The sequence below is a fragment of the Cyprinodon tularosa genome, unplaced genomic scaffold (genome assembly GCF_016077235.1).
Source record: "Cyprinodon tularosa strain WSP-4 unplaced genomic scaffold, ASM1607723v1 ctg463, whole genome shotgun sequence".
Lineage (NCBI taxonomy): Eukaryota > Metazoa > Chordata > Actinopteri > Cyprinodontiformes > Cyprinodontidae > Cyprinodon > Cyprinodon tularosa.
The window spans coordinates 268,314-276,354 of NW_024039189.1; the positions used below are offsets into that span (position 1 = coordinate 268,314).

The 8,041-nt window shown below is 37.8% G+C and overlaps 1 long non-coding RNA gene across 2 annotated transcripts; it reads left to right on the forward strand.

Annotated features, from left to right (window-relative positions):
- Positions 1-2,251: 2,251 nt before the first annotated feature.
- On the forward strand, positions 2,252-3,104 carry LOC119793928. Of its 2 annotated transcripts, none has more exons than XR_005282151.1 (4): positions 2,252-2,320; positions 2,525-2,578; positions 2,792-2,818; positions 2,924-3,104. It is a non-coding gene; the product is annotated as an uncharacterized LOC119793928 (long non-coding RNA). The 2 variants fall into 2 exon arrangements; XR_005282152.1 differs by having other exon boundaries at positions 2,302-2,315.
- Positions 3,105-8,041: the final 4,937 nt, after the last annotated feature.

Genomic DNA, 8,041 nt, shown 5'->3' on the forward strand with positions numbered 1-8,041 from the left:
ATACAGTGTTAGATATACTAGATATACTGTTATATATACTGTAATATATAAATCAATAGTTTCCAGGTCATGTGACCCGTTGACTCCAAATCTGTGTCAAATTGTTCTACTACTTTAGCCTGATGAAGCACATTCATTTGTATTCATTTTAAGCCTTCTATTTTATTCAATAAAAAACAAACTGTCCTCCTTTTGAGAAACCCAAATCTGTTCACCCTATATTGGATGTAATGAAATAAAAGGATTCTTATGTTGGCTCTTGTGCTTCCAATAGGGCTTGGTCGTCAAGACGTAAGCACTTTGCGTTGCCGCCATATTGACGGCCTCTTTTACCGCGGCTCAGACTACTGCCTATGACTACCGCATACTGTACTCCTTCTCAGCCTGATTAATTTCACTTTAACTTGATTTCAACCATGGTAAACCGTTGCTGTATTGTGGGCTTTAACAGCTCAACACATGATCGCCATGGGAAAAACATAGAAAATGGGTTAACTTTCCACCGCTTTCCTGCCTGGAGGCGTAACCATGGAGACCAAGTGTCCGAGATAAGAGTCGTCGGCTAGCTTGGATCGCGGCTGTAAAACGACCGAACACAACTTTCCACAGTATCCAGATGTCAATGAGAGTGTGTTTCCTGCATTTTCATTCTGGTAAGTTAAAGATGCACGGTTTTATTTTATAGCCTACTTTGTTTCTTTCCTTCAAAGTTGGGATCTTTTACGGGAAAATAAAAAAACGGCAGCGGGAAAAGGCTCAAATACGCGAGAAACCCAGAGGGTTTAGGGAGGGTTGGCAGTTAACGTTACTAACTACACCTTTGAAACACATAGCAACTAGTTAAAAGTACATTACATGCGTGAGTGGTTGTTAGCATTAGCGGTTAGCAGTTGCTAAACTAGCAGGTTCCAGAGCCCGTCTGATCACAGCTTACCTTCGTACGGATTACTGTGTTCCCACTGTTTGCTGGCTTTATGATATGCAGCTCCTGAACCCATCCATTCATGAACTGCATATGAGACTCCAAGGACTTGTAGCTTCGGAACTGTTTTGAAGTATAGGCGCTCACTCATCGGTGCTCCACTCATTGTTTGGAACTTCATATGGATCCAAATTATTAATAATGCTGATTTTGTCAACATACCGGTCCGTGGCTTCTCTATTTAATGTGTCCTGGTAAATTCCAGATCTTTTTCGGGATTTTAACATCTTTTTTCTCTCTACTTCTACGTCTCTTCTTTCAACAACGTTGTATCAGAGCTATGTTTACGTTTGCGTAGCCGTCAATATGACCGCGACGTCCCACAATGCAACGTGGATCCCGAGCCCTATCAGTGGGTTCTGAAGGTCCCCTTGTGTTTCACAAGATAAATGTTTCTGAACCATGTGAGGCTAAAGGCTAGCCTGATAAACCAGACTAAGGCTACGTTCACACTGCAGGCCTTGATGCTCAATTCAAATTTTTTGTGAAATCCTATTTTTTTTGCGTTGCCGTTCACATTTCCAAATAAATGCGACTTGTATGTGATGTCCTGTGTGAACTGCATTCATACAGCTTAAGTGTCCCACATGCGCAGTAGAGGTCACAACGTCACAAGCCAGTGTGCTTCGTGTTTTCGGAAGTAAACATGGATGTTAGTACTGGAGAACATCTAGAGATCTTTCCGCACCTTAAAAACTCAATCTTTTTAAAATGGTTAAAAGCAAAAATACTGCTCTCCGCATCATTGTCTGCCATGGTGGTTGTTTTTCTTGCCGCTTCTGTGTAGCAAGAAGCAGAATAGTGACCTATGTCAGATACTAATGGTTTTCAGGTCGAATGAATGCGACCTGGCCGTTCACACACAGGTCGCATTTGAAAAGATCAGATTCGTATCAGATTTAGGACCACTTAGTGAAGCGGTCTGGGTCGGATGAGAAGGACCTCGCTGCAGCAAACAGAAAGGGGCGGAGACGGACCTTTCCGTCAGTCCCATACCTTATTTGGAAATGGGACTATTGCATTCCGGAAATGAAGGGGGCGCTATTTTTATAATCACTAGTATAAATGCCTTAAAGACGCGGGGTTAAGAGGAAAGGAAGAAGAAAGAAATAAGTTTGAAAAGTTTTTGCACTGGTGTTCGGCACACGATCCATAATGCAAAACCCACAAAATCAGGTAATTTTACCTTCTTAAAAATTTTTTCACATAGTAAATTAATACGCTTTTCTAGATTCAGTTTTTTAAGAAAACCTTCAATTTGTCCTTTTTAAAAGGTCCAGAGAAGAACTACAAAAGGAGAGAAAGCGGAAAAAAGTTAATGAGAGGGCAAAATGTGAGGTAAGCTGTAGCTAAAATTCATCACTTTGTTGTTTTAAGTCATAGAATTTGTATTATGTCCATTCACAGTGTACTTTTGTTCTATGCTTATTTTTTTAAGTCTGAAAGAAAATCAGTATAGAAGAATTAAAAGGGTTGAAGCAGTTTTGATGTTATTTGGATTTGCATTCATCTTTCACTTAGAACATATCTGTATTTTTACAGACTCTGTGTGCTGATGACCACACCTATGCCAAAGGAGCCGAGGCACAAATTGAGGTTCATTTTTTAAATTTACGCATAACTAGTAATTTTGATTTGTGTATCTTTATGTGCAAATGAGACTAAAACCCTAAATGATTTTATTTTATTTTATTTTTTTTATTAAAATTCATTATTTGGACAACTTTTTTTTATATCATTAGAGATGAAAGGATAAGATACTGAGAGATATAAAGTATTAATTATTGTTTAATGCTCTTCACCATGCAGGTAGAAAGGATACCGCCAATCTTACAGGTAAGATTCATTCATAATCATATGTATCATCCATTCTTCCTGTATTACAGTCTTGCAATGCACCTGTTTTTTATTTTGTTTGTTTTTTTATTTTTTTATTTTCAGATGCGGAGGAGAGGAGAGTACCCTCGTTACTACTGTGATGGCATACCTGGACTTTGCCCTGAGTGCCAACATTGAATTCAAAGAAAATATAAGTTGCTTTCCACAATCTGTCACATATTGTTAGTTTTTTTTGTGACATGCCATTTGAAATCGTTTCTGATAAAGAATATTTACCTTTTGACTTGTGCAGTCCTCCTTTTTCATAATGTGTTCTTTCAATATTATTTACATTTTTGACAGTTCCTTTTGTTGTAGCTCAGTTGATTTACATCATTTAGTTTTCATAGAAATGGTGTCGTTTCCACAAAGTTACATTGTGGCTGTAATTTGTTGGAGAGACAGTAGAACCAATAAAGTAGTTGTAAATATATTGTAACAGCGTTGTTTAACAATTGGAAAATTTTAAATGCAAGCAAAGCTAATAACTTGCAATATACAATGTTTCCTATACATTTTTGAACAATGACTGGAATCAATACAAATTTTCTTTACAAACCTGACATACAGACAAGTTGTTTATGTTTTAACAGTTAGAATCAACTTGTTTTATGTAATAAAAAATAAGTTGCAGAAACATATTGTTCAGATACAAACATAAGATTAATCGAGCAAAGCGAAGGTGTAATCAGGGTGGAGGTGATGGAAGCTCAGGTGAGGAGCAGTTGCACACATCAAGCTGGACTTTATGAAGGGTGAAGGACTTGAGACCGGCGCCGTTAGGCTGGGAGGGAGGCACCTGAGCAGGTGATTGGCTGAGCAGGTGAGATGAAGACAGACTTTATTCAAAAAGGTTTTCATGTAAAAAAAAATATCATTCTCTCTGGTGGTTACCAGTACAGTGTCTACTGCCGGGATCAGAAAGTTGAAGATTATTGTCAAATGAACTTTCTAAAACCTACTTTCTGTGCGAGTCTTTCCAGGTTGAGGCTACATTTAAGGTTTTAATTAATCACTTTGGGTTTTGCTACAATTGGATATTCATGTTTTTGGAGTGCAGTTCATGAATTTATTGCAATTGATAAAATTAATATGGTATTTCTAAATGGAATAGTGGGACACCAGTCAGTTTACTAGTTGAGCTGGAGTCCTTATAGGAGATAATAATTGAGCCAGGTCACCTGCAACCAAGTATATTCTAGTTACCGAATGGCACTTGTTAAAAGTTCAAAAGTCCTTTGGTTTGTTTGTAAATTATATTCACAATGAGAATAATAAGAAAAAATATTTGGCAAATAAACAACAAAAGTGCACCGTGAATGGACGTACTAAGTTGGCCAAAATTGTCGACTAAATGTTTTACAGACCAAACCTCTTTTCCATCTAGTTCTTATTAAATAAGCCAAAGGCTATTATATTTTAGATTTTAACTTATTTATTTTAAGAGTACCGTTCACAACATCAAAATATATTATTTGAACTTCAGCACCAGCATGTATTTGTTTATATCTATTTTCTTAATCAGCGATGGACTAGGGATCTGTCCAGGGTCAGCAGCCTTCATGACCCCACTTGAGGATAATTCATAAAAATTAATGGATGGATAAATGTGCTCTTAATGTAATGTACATTTGTCTCCAAAATATTGATTTTATTTTATTTTTTATGACTTTTGTTAGAGATATATAGGGTGTAAGGATAGATAAATACATCTCCATAATGATTCCTTATTGTTGCTTATTTTAGATTGTTTGTTACTAAGATAATTTTAAATAAAGATTTCAAAATAAAAAAGGGACATAACACGTGACAGACATGCCACGTGACATATCACGTTTTGTAGCCTTTTCTTTACTGTTTAATTAGTATTTTTAATGTTGAAAGTGTTCTTGGGTGTTTTGAAAGGCGTTGTCAAATAAAATACGTTATTATTATAATTATTATGAAACGGTCGGTACAGAAAATAGTGTCACTAGCGCCCCCGTCAGTTCCGGAATGAAATGGTCCCATTTCCATATAAGGTATGAGACTGACAGTGGTCCGTCCCCGCCCCTTTCTGTTTACTGCAGCGAAGTGTACTTCGGTCGGATTGGAAAAATCGGATCTGTGTTGTTCAGACAGCCATGAAAAGATCAGATCCAGGTCGCATGTGGGTAAAAATAATCGGATTTGGGTCACTTCAGGCTGCTGTATGAACGTAGCCTAAATGTGTGATTAAATGTATAATTTAAAGGCAAAAATGATTTTGGTGGGGCTTTACTAGGCTAGCTTAAGACTAAATTCTTGACTGATTTGAAGTCTGCAAGCAAGCACTAAATTATAATTTTATACTGTTTATTTATATTACATTCTATATTTTTAGTAAAAATAAAAAAACATTTGGATTGTTCCAACTTTTTAAAACCAATTTAAGGGTTTTCATGAAACCTTTAATCTGTTTTTGAAAAGAAGGAGAAAAACAAATTTGCAACGCTTTTTTTTTTGTTGGCATCAGATCCACCTTCAACTGAGACAAAAGAAGATCACAATATGAAGTCATAATTACATAATCTATAACAAATTGTATCAAGCCAGGCTATAAAAGAAGGAAACAAACTCCAAACAGCTGTCAGCCTTATGGGCGTCGTACACTATAGAAAAGCACATAAATAATGCTGGTTATAGTAGGACTACAACCTTCAGAAAAAGAACTACAAAAACACAAAAGCTTCACAAATTTAAGAACAACTAAAGTTCTCAATAATTAAACCCAAATCATATGAAGCTGCCACAGAGCACAGAAGAAATGCATTTTTGAGTTTTTTTTAACACTTCATTTTATTGTTCTAGATCAGATGAAGACACAGAAACTATGTAACCTGGTTGAATTTATCTCAAAATCTTGGGATAAAGGGACACTGTGGGCTTGGCTGATGAGCTTCAAGTCTTGCCATCACCCTAATCTTTATCATCCCCCCAGATTCAATTTAAACATATAGAGGACGATCTTTTATTTCTGAATGGATCATCTAAATAAATGGTCCTCCTAATTGTCAATTGTTCTGGCGATATGTTTACATAAGGTTGTCCTACGTGCTCTTCCTGTTAGCTATCTTTTTCTGCACGTGTAGTTAGCTATGGTCGAAGGTCATAAGAGAAAAAGTGTCTACGAAGTGTGAGAAGACAAGAAAGGCCTCAGAAGAGGCAGATTTATCCCGGTGTTCTGTCAGATGAGCATACCCCATCAGACCAGCATACCCATAGTCCATACCTTTTATCTCTTTACTTAATCCTTTTAGTTTTGTAGGAAAAATAAACTTTAAACCACCTCAATGGGCATTGTCGTGGGAAAAAAGTATTCAACTATTCATCCTAGTTAAATAAACGGAGATTGATGGATTTCACTCCGTCTGCACATTTATTCATATCTTTGCTTAGAGAGAACAGTCATCATGAAGCCCTTATGGCACAGCATTCTGCTCTCTTCTGCCAGAGCAGGGTTCATCCCCCCTACTTAGAACACTGCAAAAGTAGTCAAAGTCAAAACAAATTACAGACACACTGGTTAACAGTAACATGTTATGAATATACCTTGAGAAAAAAATCTAGTTTGTTATGGGAAGAAGCTATGTCTGGTCTCCAAACACCAGCCTGCAGAGAAATGTGTGGCCTTGAGAGAGAAACAGACTGAGTGAAAACTTTTATATAGGATAAATTAATATATAATAGAAGAAAGATGAAAATTTTCTGACAACAGCATGCATCCTTTTAGTCAGGTACAAAAAACAAATTTATTACTTAGTGTTTGGTGTTTTTTGAAGCGTATGGTGCTTAATTTGTTTGTTTTTTGTATCTGACTAAAGGGATACACGTCCTTCGAGGCTGTTTAAAGTCTATTTTTCATACAAAACTAAAGGGATAAACGGAAATCTGAAATCTTGAGCATGCGTATTGACCCTTGGTATGCTGGTCTGACGGGGTATGCTGATCTGACAGAACACCGGAATGCTCCTCGCAAAGCATTATGGGATTTTCGGTCACAGCAGCCCGTTGTCGCTACGGAGGAGGAGGAGTTACTTGACCAACGGGGAACAAAAAGTAGTGATCAGCTGTCCGAACGGTAAGTTAACTGAGTTAAGTATAAAGTCCACTATATAATCCCTGCTCTATATAGTGATTCAGGGATTTAGGGGTTAGGGTGGACATTCAGGCACAGTAAGCTTGTACGAGCTTTGACAGCAGTAACTTTTATACTCAGCATGCATGGGGAGAAATGGGCTTGTGCATGCTCTCGCATGCGTTTAATAGACATTCCCTCTTGGAAGCGAAGACGGTTGTGTATGTGCATATTTTTTTAAAGCGGGGGTCGCGGGTCTTTTCAACAACTCACGGAAATCCTCCACATTACCTTTAAGATATAACTCCACACATTACCTAGCCTACCCAAAACCTCAGCATTGCTAAGGTAGGGCATAAAACGAAGGACATTCTTGTTTATGTTCTCAATTATCATCATCTCTGAATTTCCCATTAGCCCATTTTATATTTTCTTGTGTTTTAACTAATGATTAAGATATATGTTTGGTTGTTAATATCATACCACTTTTAGTGGCAATATGCTATGTAACTGATTTTAAAATTTAAAAGTTAAAGTTGAAATTTAAACTATTTGCATTTTATTTCCATATTATTTGCATAATAATTCCCATTAGGTTTTAGGCCTTAGTACTTGACACTGGACTTCTGGCATTTCCTTCTCCCCAGTCTTCCTCCAGACTCTGGCACCTTGATTTCCAAGTGACGTGATTCTCTGTAGCCCAGATCAGGCGCCTCTGCCACAGTTTCTGGTTCAAAAGTGGCTTGACCTGGGGAATGCGGAACCTGTAGCCCATTTCCTGCACATGCCTGTGCACGGTGGCTCAGGATGTTTCTACTCCAGACTCAGTCCACTACTTCCGCAGGTCCCCCAAGGTCTGGAACCTGCCCTTCTCCACAATCTTCCTCAGGGTTCGGTCACCTATTCTCATAGTGCAGCATTTTCTGCAACAGTTTTTCCTTCCCACAGACTTCCCACTGAGCTGCCTTGATGCAGCACTCTGGGAACAGCCTATTCGTTCAGAAATATTTTTCTGTGTCATACCCTCTTGCTTGAGGGTGTCAATGCTGGCCTTCTGGACAGTTGTCAGGTCTTCAGTCTTACCC